Genomic DNA, 13977 nt, shown 5'->3' with positions numbered 1-13977 from the left:
TTTTTCAATGCAAGGAGTTTTTTGTTTTTTTTTAATAAATTTATTTATTTATTTATTTATTTTTGGCTGTGTTGGGTCTTCGTTTCTGTGCAAGGGCTTTCTCTAGTTGTGGCAAGCGGGGGCCACTCTTCATCACGGTGCACGGGCCTTTCACTGTCGTGGCCTCTGTTGTTGCGGGACACAGGCTCCAGACGCGCAGGCTCAGTAGTTGTGGCTCACGGTTCTAGTTGCTCCGCAGCATATGGGATCTTCCCAGACCAGGGCTCGAACCCGTGTCCCCTGCATTGGCAGGCAGATTCTCAACCACTGCGCCACCAGGGAAGCCCAATATGGTTGTTTTCTTAATTTCTCTTTCATTTGTCAGTTTCAGGCCCTCTGCTATCTCCTGCCTCAAGTGATAGAAACAAAGAAACAGCAAAGAATTTTTTTTTTCTTTTTGTGGAAAGTAGTGTTAGAGGCTAAAATCTTGACTCCAGAGCTACACATAAGTATTTGTGGTGGCCCTGAGTTCACACTGATTCCCTCCCAATTTAATTCGATTACTATTAGGTCATTAAAATTTTTAATTTGAATATTAAAAACACCTGAATTTCTTATTTTCTACAATATATTTACTTAAATTTGTTGACTCTTTGGCCATAAATTAATTATGTGTCCTTTTTTATGATCCTCACGTGTTCCATTGACTCTCATCTAGATGCTTTGCTGGTGACTACTGAGCAGGTGGTTTACAAAAGGGACACAGATACCAACAACCACGAAAAGGTGCCAAACCTTCCTATTAGTCGACAAAAGCGTGCACATCATTCTCTGACCGTCCTGTCGGCATATATCTTGAGAAAGTTTATACAAAGGAGTTTTGGCAAGGAATCACAGAGACTAGACTCTGAGACGTCAGTATTTTGTGTCTCAGAAAGTGACTGAAGGGAGACAGTTTCTGGAGGGCTCTTTGTCCTTCTGTATCACAAGCTTTAAAAACATTTAGGCACTTGGCTTAAAATTCTACTCTTAAGCACTTATCTTAAGGAAACAATCAGATAAGCATTACATTTATGTACAGAGGATGTTCATTACATCATTAATTTAAATAATTAACAATTGGAAGCACCCCAAATGCCCAATAATAGATGATTTAGTAAATCAGTTATTGTACTTCTACACACAGTAGAATATTAGGCAGCAATTAGTGTTTATAGGAATGATTCATGACATGGAAAAATGAGCCCAGAATATGAAGTCAAAACACAGGTAAAAACAGCATATTTGATGTAAAATATAGGGGGGGGGGTGTGTGTGTGTTTGTGTATTTTAAAGGCCTCAAGGAGGTACAACCAAAGGTTTATGGTGTCTATTTCTGAGAAGTGGGATCACAGCTGAAACCTGTTTTCACACATTTCTGAATTTTCTAAATTTTCCTAAATGAACATACACTGCTTTTATAGTCGTAGGAGAAATAAGATTTTTTATATTAGAGAAGAATTATGTGAAAATTAGTCCGATCTTTGATATGCAGAAACATTGTTCTAAGCATAAAAGCAATGCAAGTAATTTCAAATAATAGATAAGTTTGATTTTCATAGACACGTTTCTTTGAACATCAGTAAACAGTATTAAAAGCTAAAACAAGCTGTTATGAACATTTTCTGCAAATATTACAGACAGATATATTATGTTGTCCTGAAAGCATATGTAATCTGTCTCATTTTTTAAAAAATACATGTACGTGCATGTTACAATGAGAAACTACCAGAAGAAAATACACTCTACTGCTGTCAGTGCTTCTGTCTGGGAATTGGAAGTACTTTTAAATATGTCTCTTGTGCTTTTCTGCACTTTCTAAATTTTCTGCACAGAGAATAAGCGCATGTCCTGCAAGCGTCTACAGTTGTCGTCGTAAAGAGCAGGGCTGAGCGCATGGCTTCTGTCCCTGCCAGGACCTGCTGTTGCTCAGCACCTGCACTCGCGGGGAGGTCCAGGGCAGGGGCGTGCGCAACTGACTCTCTACCACTGAGTCAAACGCTTGTATTCAGGGAGTTGTCTAGAAAGTCTAGCAGATGTACTTTAGGCAACTTCAATACCCTGGTGAAAGGCCAAGCAGATTTCTTGTGTCTGATTCTGTTAATGAGAGTGACCCACTCAGAAAACTGAGGGTGTAAAAATAACAAAGTTTAAAATTTTAATTTAATAAGTCCCTGTAGTGAGATTGAAACAAAATCCTTTTGTAAATTCTTGCAAGTTGGTAGTGAATAAAGCTCATCAGCATAACTTAAAAAGATTGAAACATGGGTGTGCACAGCTGTATTCATATACATCGAGTGTGATCTATCGTAAATAGGAAAATGAAACAAAAAATTACCTCATCCCGGGACGTGGGTAGCTGCTGTGAGCATGACACTGAACTTATTTTTTTTTTTTTAATAATTTATTTATTTATTTATTTTTTGGCTGTGTTGGGTCTTCGTTTCTGTGCGAGGGCTTTCTCTAGTTGCGGTGAGCGGGGGCCACTCTTCATCGCGGTGCGCGGGCCTCTCACTATCGCGGCCTCTCTTGTTGCGGAGCACAGGCTCCAGACGCGCAGGCTCAGTAGTTGTGGCTCACGGGCCCAGTTGCTCCGCGGCATGTGGGATCTTCCCGGACCAGGGCTCGAACCCGTGTCTCCTGCATTAGCAGGCAGATTCTCAACCACTGCGCCACCAGGGAAGCCCGACACTGAACTTCTAAGTGGAGGAAATTTGCAGTCGGGTGTGGGGACGGGTGAAAACCTGCTCTCGCAGGCCAGGGAGCGTGCCTGGCATGGCATGCAGGATGATGCTAGGCCAGAGGTCAGGCGAGGGGCTCTCAGGCTCTTGGCCTCTGCGTTCCTTGGTGATCATGTCACCACCATGCATTGGCCTTGAGATGCTATTTTTTGATGTGGAAGAGTAAAGAAATTCAACCCCTGGCTGCCTCCTTCTCTTTTCTGCTGAGACCATCACCAGGAGTGTAATTACTTAGAAACAGTAATTGAACTGGTGGATTCTGTGATAAGAATGAAGCTGAATCATCCTTGCCTGTCCTCCCCCCAGAAGCTCTTTTAAACTCTAGTTACCCCGACTTCTTGTTGGCACTGCACGACTCTGAAAGTGCTCTGTTGGAGGGGGTGAGTTAATGAGACACTCCATCCCCCAATCTGGGGAAATTTGGTCCTCTTGAAGTCAGATCTTTGCTACGGCCTATTTAGTTTTGGGTAAAAGCAGTGGCATTCGCTCTTCTTCCTTTATTGAGATCTGTCATGGTGTGAGTTCCCATTTAGCAAAAATGGGACCATAAGCAGATTCTGAGGATCTGCAGTTCCAAGGGTGTCCCGGTGTGAAACCACCAGCACTACCCCGAGGCATCATAAGTGGAGAAAGAGTATGTGTGGCTATAGACTGGGTAGGCTCACCTGGGGAAGTGAGTGTAGTCAGTGGGGAGGAGCCTGTGGCTGGAGCTGCCAGAGGTGGTCCAGTGCTCTTGCCCCAGCCCCCGCTGTGCACTCTGAGGCCTTGGCAGTGCCCACCCCGCTCACTTTCCCGGGGCCCTGTGCTTCCTCCCCTCTGTGCATTGAAAGCTGCTGGGAGCACTTGATCCAACCTGGGCTTCCTGTCCCTGGTGCACTGTCTTCCCTTTGGGAAGTTTGTCTCTCTTTAGATTTCTTCCACCTTGACATTCAGGATTTGGAAGAGTGTCTCCATGTGACCTGCACGCATGCCCCACTCCTGTGCTGGGTTCTGGCTGGTCTGGATGTCATACTTTCCTCTTTTCCCACCAGCCTATCTTTTCATGTGCTTATTTGCCATCAACATGCTTTCTTTGGTGAAGGATTTGATCAAACATTTTGCCCATTTAAAAAATTAGGTTGTTTGTTTTCTTGTTGAGTTCAAGAGTTCTTTATATATTCTGGATACAGTCCTTAATGGAGTACATGTTTTGCAAATATTTTCTCCTAGTTTGTAGCTTGACTTCTCATTTTTATGTATATTTTGAAGATCAGAGGTTTAAAATTTTCATGACATCCCACTTATCAGTTTTTTTCTTTTATACATCATGTCTTTTGTATCATACTCAAGAATTCTTTGTAAAACTGGAGGTCTGTAAGATTTTTATTCTTATTTCTCTTATTCTTTCTTTTGGAAGTTTTTGGCTATTACATTTAAGTCTATGATATATTTTGAATTAATTTTATATAGGATGTGAAGAAAATGTCAAAGTCCTTTTTTTTCCTTTTCTTTTTTGTATATGGTATCTAGTTGTTCTAGCACCATTTATTAAAAAGAGTATCCTTTACCCATTCAGTTGCCTTGGAACCTTTGTCAAAAGTCAATTGACCATATATCTGTGTGTTTTAAGGGAACCTGGGATTTGACTTAATCAGGAACGGTAAGACAGGCAGATATGGAAATGACTGGCAAGAAGGAAGAAGTTTATACTCACAGATCTTTATACTCCTAGAAATAGGAGGCAGGGTGGGGCATTCAGGGCCACATGGGGAAGCACCAGGGTCAGTGAGGAGTCAGAGAACAGGTGAGGCAGGGTCAGCAGACTTAAGATTGGCTAGTTTGAATAATTTCAGCAGGCCCATGGGCATGATGTTTGGTACCTGACCCTAGGGTGATTAGGTCGGGTGGATAGTGGCCCAGAGAGTGAGGGCCCCATAGAGGAGGTGGTTGGGGTTTGGGCTCTGAATTGGATGGTTTGTATTTGAAAGGTGCCCCCAGGGTGAGTTGTTTATCCTACCTCCAGAAATTGGCTAACTCTAGGAGGGCTGTTCCTCCAGAATCAGCAAGGCCCAGATGTCAAAGCACAAGAGAACGAAAAGTTAAAAAACAAAACAAAACATGGTTAACAACATGCGGACTATTTCTGGACTTGCTATTCTGTTCCTTTGATCAATTTATTTATCTTTATGACTGTAGCTTTATAATAAATCTTGGAATAAGTTCTCCTACTTTGTTCTTTTTCAAAGTTGTTTTGGCTGTTTTATTTTCTTTGTATTTCCATATGGATTTTAGAATCAGCTTAGCCTGCTCTGATTTTGATTGAGATTGCATTGAATTGATAGATCAGCTTGGTGCAATTGACATCTTGTTGGACAGACGTGCTAAGAGGGGACATCCTTGCTTTGTCCCTGATCTTAGGGGAAAGCATTCAGTCTTTTACCCATATGTGTGACGTTAGGTGTAGGTTTTTACTGGAGGTCCTTTATCAGGTTCAAAAAGTGCTCTTATATTCCAAGTTTGGTGAGGATTTTTTTCATGAGTGGTATTGAATTTTGTCAATGCTTTTTCTGTATCTTTTGAGATCATTATATAGTTTTTCTTTTTTTCTGTCTATATGGTCCATGCATATAAACGGTTTCAGGCATACCTCAGAGATACTGTGGGTTTGGTTCCAGACCACAGAAATAAAGCAAATATTGAAATAAAGTGAGTCACATAAATTTTTTTTGTTTCCCAGTGCATATAAAAGTTATGTTTATACTATACTTTAGTCTATTAAGTGTGCAATAGCGTTCTGTCTTAAAAAGCAATGATACCTTAACTTACAAATATTTTATTGCTAGAAGATGCTAATCATCATCTGAACCTTCAGCGAGTTGTAATCTTTGTGCTGGTGGAGGGTTTGAAATATTGCAAGAATTACCAAAATGTGACATAGACACATTAAGTAAGCAAACGCTATTGGAAAAATGGCACTGATAGACTTACTTAACGCAGGGTTGCACAAACCTTCAATTTGTAAAAAGCACAATATCTGTGAAGCACAATAAAGTGCAATAAAATGAGGTTGCCCGTATGTTGATTTTTTTTTTTTTTTTTTTAGTATAAAATCAATTGCTTTTCTGGATTGAAATCCACTTTGTCATGATGTATTTTTTTTATATTGTATGATTGGATATGCTAAAATTTAAGAGTTTTTGCCTCTATATTTATGAGGAGTATTGGCATGTTTACCTGTAGTGTCTTTTTTTGGTTTTGGTATCAGGTTAATTCTTGCCTCATAGAAGGATTTGGAAAGTGTTCTCTTATATTCAATTTTCAGGACAAGTTACTAAGAAATTGGTATTATTTCTTCCTTGAGTGTTTCTTCCATTGAAGCCATCTGGATTGGCTCTTTTTTTTGGTGGGAAGGTTTTTAACTTGAATACATTTAGAGTTATCTGGTTTTCCTTGAGTGAGTTTTGATAGCTTTATTGTTCTAAGAATTCCATTTAAGCTGTTAAATTTATTGGCATGCAATAGTTCCTAACATTTCCTTATTATATTATGTTTATTTTCTTTTTACTGAAGTGAAATTCACATACTACACAATTAATCATTTTAAAGTGTACAATTCAGTAACATTCAGTGAATTCAACAGTGTTGTGCAACCACCACCCAGTTTTAGACTTTTTCAAAGTCTGAGACTTTTTCATCACCCCAGAGAAACACCCCACACCCACTAATTAATCACTCTCCATATTCCCCTTTCCCCATCATCTGGACACCACTAATCTGCTTTCTATCTCTGTGGATTTACCTATTCTGGATATTTCATGTAAAGGGGATCATACGGTATGTGACCTTTTATGTCTAGCTTCTTTCTTTGAGCATAATGTTTTCAAGGTTCATCTGAGTTGTAGCATGTATCAGCACTTCACTGCTTTTTATGGCCACAGAATATTCCATTGTTTGGACATATTACAATTAGTTTATCCATTTATTCGTTGATGGACGTTTGGGTTGTTTCCGCATTTTGGCTATTGTGAATAATGATGCTATGAACAATATCTGTTTGATTCTCTCTCTTCAGTTCTTTTGGATGTATACCTAAGAGTGGAATTGCCGAGTCATATGATAATTCTGTGTTTGCTTTGTGAGGAACTGGCAAACTGTTTTCCACAGAGGCTGCACAGTTTTACATTCTCAGCAGTAATATATGAAGGTGCTTATTTCTCCATGTCCTCACCAACACTTGAACGTATATTGTGTTGTTATTGTATGGAGTGCCCTAGAAATGTCAGTTATGTGATGCTGGGTGACAGTGTTGTTTGAGTTCCCTATAGCTTTTACTGACCTTCTGTCTAGTTGTTTTGACCCCTTTATTAGTATGTAATGCCTTTTTTTATATACTTCTGATAATATTCTTTGCACTGACATCTACTTTTTCTGATGTTAATATAGCCATTCCAACTTTCTTTTGATCAAGGTTAGCATGGTACATCTTTTTCCATCCCTTTTATTTTAATCTATTTGTATATTTATTTTTAAAGTGGGTTTCTTATAAATATTGTATAGTGAGGTCCAGTTTTTTATCCAATCTTAAAAATCTCTGTATTCTAATTAGGTTGTTTTAGACCACTTGTACTTAATATGATTATTGATATGATTGAATTTAAATCTATCATTTTGCTATTGGTTTTCTACTTGTCCCATTTGCTATAAGATCCTCTTTTTTTTTTTTTGACTTATTTTGGGTTGAGTACTATTTATGATCAATTTCATCACCTTTACTAACTTATTAGCTATATCACTTTGTTTTTAGAAGTTGCTTTGGGATTCATTGCATATATCCTTAACTTATCACTGTCTGTCTTCAATTAATATTATACTAGTTCACTTATAGTATAAAACCTAACAACAATATACTGCCATCTCACTTCTCGTGGCCTTTATGTTACTGTGTCATGCCATTTTACTTCTACACTGCTATAAACCCCACAATACATCGTCATTATTTTTGCTTTAAATTGTCCATTATCTTTTAAAACAACCTTACAAATTAAGAAAAAAGGCTCATATTTATTCATGAATTTTGTTTCCAGTGCTTTTCATTTCTTTTTGTAGATCTAGATTTCCTTCTGATATCATTTTTCTTTTGTATGGTGGACTTACTTTAATCTTACTTGTACTTCAGAATGGTCGGTGATGAATTATTTTAGCTTTTGTTTATTAGAAAAAGTCTTCATTTTGTCTTTGTATTTGAAAGTTATTTTCACTGTTTATGGTATTTCAGGTTGACAGTTTTTTCCTTCATTACTTTAGAGATGTCATTCCATTGACTTCTGGCTTGCATTGTTTCTGGGAAGTCCTTGTCCACCATGTCTGTGTTTGTCCCTCTGTACATAATGTTCTTTTTTCTCTGGCTGCTTTTAAGATTTCCTCTTTGGGTAAGTTGATTACGATGTAACTTGATTTGATTTTCTTCATGTTTTCTTCTGCTTGAGGATTGTTGACCTTCTTGGATTTATGGGTTCATAATTTTCATCAATTTTTGAAAATTTTTTTGTCATTATTTCTTTAAATACATTTTTGTCCCATCCTGTTCTTCCCCCCTGAGTGTTAAATTACACAAATATTTCTGTGTTTTTAGGGAAGAGGGAGTCTTTCCCTATGTTTCATTTTAGATCATTTCTGTCTGCACAGATAGTTTTGTCTGCACATTGACTAATATTTCCTTTTCTAGTGTCTAATGTGATGTTAATGCCATCTAGTGTATTTTTCATTTCAGATATATTTTTCATCTCTAGGTGTTTGATTTGGGTCTTTTTAAAAATGCTTTTCATGTCTCTCCTACATGTTATGCTTTCCTCTATCTTCTTGAACATATGCAATGTGTTTATAATGGCTGTTTTAAGGACCTTATGTGCTAATTATTTCCTTGGGTAATTTTCTGGTTCTTTTTCTTACTGATCAACTATCCTCATTATGAGATATATTCTCATGCTTCTTTGCATCCATGGTATTTTTTAAATGAATGAAAGACATCATGATTGTATATTGTTGGGCTCTGTATCCTTTTAAATATTTTAAACTTTCCTCTTCAAATGTATTTGTTACTTGGAAAGTTTAGACCCTTCAGTGGCTTGTTGTTGAGCATTGTTAGGCAGTACCTAGTTTAGTCTGGTGCTCATGTGGCCCTGCCACCGGGGCTGTGCTCTTCCAAGTGCCAAGCCCAGTGGCCCCCGTGTCACAGGTTCCCTAGTCCGGTTGTCGGGAGTGTGGTCCGTTCCTGGAGCTGCGGCAGTCACAGCGATCCTTTGTCCTGCTTCTCACTGCTGCGCCTTCCCTGGCCTCAGGCACATGCGCTGATCAGTGTCCTGGCAAAGACCCAAGCGAACCCCCACCAGTCTCTGGAGCGTTTCTCAGCTCTCTCCTTTCTGGTCCTCTGCCCTGCTGATTCTCGCTGCTGTTGCCTCCTTGAACCTCAGCTGTTTCCTCATCTCAGGACTCCCCCAGGTTTGCCTAGGTTCCCCCTTCCTGCACTGTGGCCTCATAACCCTCCCAGAGCTGTAGGCTGGGCAACCAGGATGCATCACATGCGTTTCCTCCCTCGGGGTCATTGTCCTGTGCTCCCTGTTGTCCCACGTCTGAACACACTTGTCTCATGTCTTTTGGCTGGTTCTTCATTGTTTGAGGCTGGAGAGTTCCTCCTCTTCTGGTTCCTCCTCTTCTGTCATGGCTGGAAGTGGATGTGTCTAACGTTTGCCCGGTTTTCAGTCCTCACTGGACAGACGCCTCTGGGCTGCCTGGAGGAGGCTCGGGCAGAGCTATTTACCTGCCCGTAGAGTCTGCACAGGCCGGGCTCGGAGGTCCTGCTGTCTGGGCAGAGCACTCTTCAGACTTGGAACTGAGACCATGTGGGTGGGCATCTGGGTGGGGGGGCCCTACCTACACCTCATCGTGGTCTTCTCCTTACTACTCCCCACAGACTTAAAGGGGTCTGGAAGTCAACGCTGCCCTAGACTTCCATCAGGTTTAGGACTGTGGGCCAGGGTTCAGGGGAGCCTGGGCTCTGAGCGTTTATTGGTATCTTTTAAGTTCCAGACTCAGTTTAGAATCTAACCACCTTTCATGGAATTGTTTTCTCTTGGGAGACTGCCTTTGTCCTTCCAAATAACTGATTTATGACTACATTCTTTTAAAAATTTATTTAGTTTGATAAGACTTGATATTTAAGATGATAGATCATTCTCTGGGTTATTTTCTACCTATGATTTTCAGTTATAATAATTTTTTTAACCTGTTTACAGGGCTGCCTACAGACAGAGAAGCTCTTCACATGGTTCCACGTAAGTAGTGCTTCTTATGATGCCGTTGGAGAGGTATGTCTTTAAATTAAGTGATTCTTTCCACGTCAGTTGAGTTGTAAAGTCTTGCTTGCATATGAAGCCATGTGTCTTGCTGACTCTCCTTATGGCCTGGTTTCATGTCACATGAGGGATGTGTTACAGGTCAGGTGCAGCAGCAGTGTCTGTGATGTGCATGTTATCCCTTCTGGCTTCTGTAGAACCAATATTTAAAAAGAGGGAGTTTCCTCCTTTTGTTCTAACCTTTCTTCTTCAGAGTCAACCTGACTAAACTGTCCAGCAGGGGCCTGGGAGCCAGTTGTTAGCATGGGCTGAGTGGACAGTGCCTTTGTCCCATGTTCCAGCAGTGACAAGTGTGTGCTGTGGCCGTGATGGCATCGTGTCCAGGCCCCACGGACACCTCTTTGTGGCCGTGACTCCAGTTTTGCAAAACTACCTTGAAAGGATTCCTTTAAAATTTATCCTTAAGATGCCTTTGTTTTTCTAAAGCTTATAAATGTTATTTTCTAAAAGTTTTCAGTGGTCTTGCCCGGAAGGCTGGTGTGTTCAGGCTGGCAGCTGATGTCATGCAGTGCCGGCTCTGCTCACACGAGCCCCTCACCGTGCCCTGCGGGGCAGGTGCTGTTGTTCTGCCCACTTCTCAAGGCTCGGGGAGACAACTTGTGCTTGTGGGTGGTGAGACGGGGGTCTGAGCCGAGGCCTCCGACCTCACGGGCCCGCGTCCACATCGCGATGGCAGGATAAGTGGGAGCTGCCTTGATGACGGGATGTGGGCTCCAGACTCGGTGTCTGCCCTTCTCTTCCTGGTGGCCTTAACTGCAGCCCCGAGTGGCCGCCGTGGGGTCCTGGGCTCAGCCGATCCTGATCGGAGAGCGCTCGCTATGAGCACCACAGTGACCTTCCGGCCTCATCGCCAGCAGTCCCCTCAGGAGACACGAGAGACAGTGGCGAGGAGTCAGGGAGCATGTGCACACGGGGACGTAGGGCGGGTGGGTAACTGGACGCCTGATAGTTGAAGGGGAAAGTTCTTAGGTTACAAATTGCTTGAGCAAAGACCTTAATTGCTCTTTCATTCATTCAGCAAATATTGATAGGGCCAGCCATGCTTCTGGAATCCCAGCTTCCTTTATTACATCTGTGGGGGTCACACGACATAAAAGTAATAAGCAGATGCATCATGTAGTGTGCCGGGTGGTGAGCTTGCCGGGGAGGAACAGAGAAGGGTCGGGGGTGCGGGGGCAGTTGATGGGGGTCAGGGCAGCCCCTGGGATGGGGCATCTGAGCAGAGCCTTGGAGGCACCGGAGTGGCCCCTGTGGGTGGTGGCGGGTGAAGGGCTCCAGGCCCAGGGGAGCCAGCGAGCGAAGGGGCGGGGCCCAGAGATGAGGGCAGTGGGGACACATCGGGGCCCTTGCTCGCTGCGGGCAATGCTGCTGAGTGTGGGAGCGGCGAGCGGGTGGTCTTTTTTCTCTGTGTTGGATTGTTTTTTCAAACTAAAGCTGTTATAATACCTGCTTCTTAGAGGACATCCAAATCCCAACTGGCTTGGGACCAACTTTGTAATTGTGCAAATCTGGATCTAATTTTCACAGAAATCCCGAGGGAAGGGCCTCTGGAACTCAGGCGTATAAACAACACCCTGTGTGTGCTGGGCCTCTCTCTCCTAGACTTTGGTGTTGCCCACACCCCTCCCCCTGGCAGGCAGGGCAGTCTGACCGGTCTGCAGTTCCGGAAACAGCCAGCATGCTTGGGTGGGGCGGGCTGGCCCAGGCTACTCCCCCTGTGCGTGTGCACGGCCCCAAGGGCCTCGTGTGGGCGCTAGAGGAGGCCCCGGCGCCCAGGCAGAGGCAGAGATAGCCGGGCAGTGCAAGCTGGCAGGACTGCGAATCCCCTGAGGCTTGGTTAAGGAAAGGCAGCAGGCTTTTTATAGGGCGCCTGTGGCCTCTTCTGTGAGCAGGGAGGGAGCTGTTAGGAGCACTGAGCTGGTCGGAACAGAGATGAGTCCGCTTCCATTGGCAATCTCAATCTCGATTGAGCCCTGCAGAGTCTTCCTGCGCGATTCCTGGGCGGGGGTGGGGGGTGACGAGCCAGAACTGAACTCATCTGCAGTGGATGTTCCCCAGAGGACGTGGTGGCTCCGGAAGAACTTGTTTTTCCATTTGCACGTCTTCCGAGAACTTTCCACACTTCTTAGAGTCGGGCAAGGGGCAGTCTTCCGTGGAGCAGCCGCAGACAGGCCTTTCCCCGCCTCCGTGTGTGCCTGTGCTCGGATCTGGCTGGGACCCTGACCCCGGTTTGTTCAGCAGGGACCTGGGCTCCCACAGCCCGCCCCACGCCCCCGCCCAGCTCGGGGCTGGGCCTTCAACCGCACTAAGATCAGGGAATCAGCAAATAGTGATAACGAAAACCTTGTTGAAATTTTTATTTACTTTGAAGTCATTTATTCTTTGTAACACTGAGAAAGATTATTTGCTTTCTAGGCTTTCCCCCCACCCTGCATTAAGATAACGACTTTCACTACACAATTGGAAAATATGGAAAAGAACTTTAAAGCTCACCTATAGTGAGGGCAGACAGAGTCCCCCGACCGGGACTCCTCCCTCAGGGCCTCCTTCCCCCCGCACTACCTGTGTCCTTCTCGGTGGCCCTCCACTTGCAGCCTGCGGCTCATGGGGCAGCCCTGTGATCACCTTCCCACAAACACCCACGGTCCTTCCCGTCCCGCCACTGTCCCCTCCACGCAACAGCAGTGTGGTGGTGCCCGGGAGACCGTGCAGCCCTGAAGACTGGCCGAGGGCCTGGGGGACCCCAAGCCCGCCCCAGCCCAGCCTCGCCTCAACCCCTAGCAGGTTTGCTTTGAACTGAGGCCCTTCTTGTGCATCTGATCTTTCTTCCTCAGATTTCTGATGTAATCAGGTTTCAGTCTCAGCTGATGACCGCGCCCCGTAATTCAAGGAGAAAAGCGGAAATAGGAAAATTGTGGAAAGCCTGATTAAAAAGCAGTCAGACTCTCAGCCCCGCTCCCACACCTGGACAAACGCCTTCCCCACCCTGGCTGCAGACGGGAGGGTGGAGCGGGAGCGCGGGCACAGCGGAGGGCACCGTCCTAAACAGAAGGTGGGGCCGCGCTCAAGTGGATCCTGGAGCCTGTGGCCCCAGCCCCTACCCAGTTGGCCCGCAGAGCACTGGGAGCCTGGGGTGGGCCTTTGGGCGCGGGCCCGTGGAGCAGGCAGGGTGACGGCCTCCGGTGCTGCCGTCCGGCTGGTGGAGCGGGAGGGGGAGGCTCCAGGAGAGGGTCGTGGGCTGCCTCCTGCTGCGGCTGAGGGGTCAGAAGGCGGGGGGCCCCTGCCTGAGAGTTTGGAGGTAAATGAACACTAAGTACATAGAAAAGTAAGCAAACAAGCAAGCCTCTCACTCACTCCAGGAAACACGCGTACAAGAGGGAGATGCAGCGTGAGGTGTGAAGAGCAGCTCCGGCGCCGCCTGTGGTCCCTGCTGACAGCGGGTGGACGGGGGTGTAGCACTTGGAGGGATGCGGGGAGGGTGTGGGTGGGGAGGAGGGCTCCTCCTCAGGCTCTAGGCGGAAGCTAGTGGGTGACACACAAGATCCTGGAGTCAAGAAGAGCCATACAAAGCCGGTCATTAGAACTGAGGAGAGACATAGCAAAAGAGGAAAAAAGAGCAAGACGCCTGTGGGGCAGAGGCGGGCAGAGGGCAGGCGCCACTGCTCCCCATCAGCTCCGTGGAACTCTGACTGTTAAAACTACGTACGTTTATAATTTTGTTAAAAATAAAAAGTAAAAGGTTATATTGCAAATGCTGTTTCACACCCCAAAATTGGAAAGCAGCCCCCCAGCCCCTCTGCTCCCTGCTTCTGCCGGGCCGAGCTGCC

At 44.5% G+C, this 13977-nt stretch overlaps 1 protein-coding gene across 8 annotated transcripts in view; it reads left to right on the top strand.

Annotated features, from left to right (window-relative positions):
- The window catches only part of PCBP3 (poly(rC) binding protein 3), a 212933-nt gene that overhangs the window by 73820 nt on the left and 125136 nt on the right, over positions 1-13977 (top strand). For 7 of the 8 annotated variants that reach the window (XM_061192815.1, XM_061192814.1, XM_061192813.1 and 4 more), the window contains exon 2: positions 10031-10069. The gene's annotated coding sequence lies outside the window, so the exon portion shown is untranslated. Of the gene's footprint in view, positions 1-6523; positions 6573-10030; positions 10070-13977 lie in introns of those variants that run through there. The other variant, XM_061192807.1, reaches the window with a different exon arrangement.

Source organism: Eubalaena glacialis, chromosome 6 (assembly GCF_028564815.1).
Source record: "Eubalaena glacialis isolate mEubGla1 chromosome 6, mEubGla1.1.hap2.+ XY, whole genome shotgun sequence".
Lineage (NCBI taxonomy): Eukaryota > Metazoa > Chordata > Mammalia > Artiodactyla > Balaenidae > Eubalaena > Eubalaena glacialis.
Note: the sequence above shows the minus strand (reverse complement) of the source record. Positions and strands in the feature narration are given on the sequence as shown.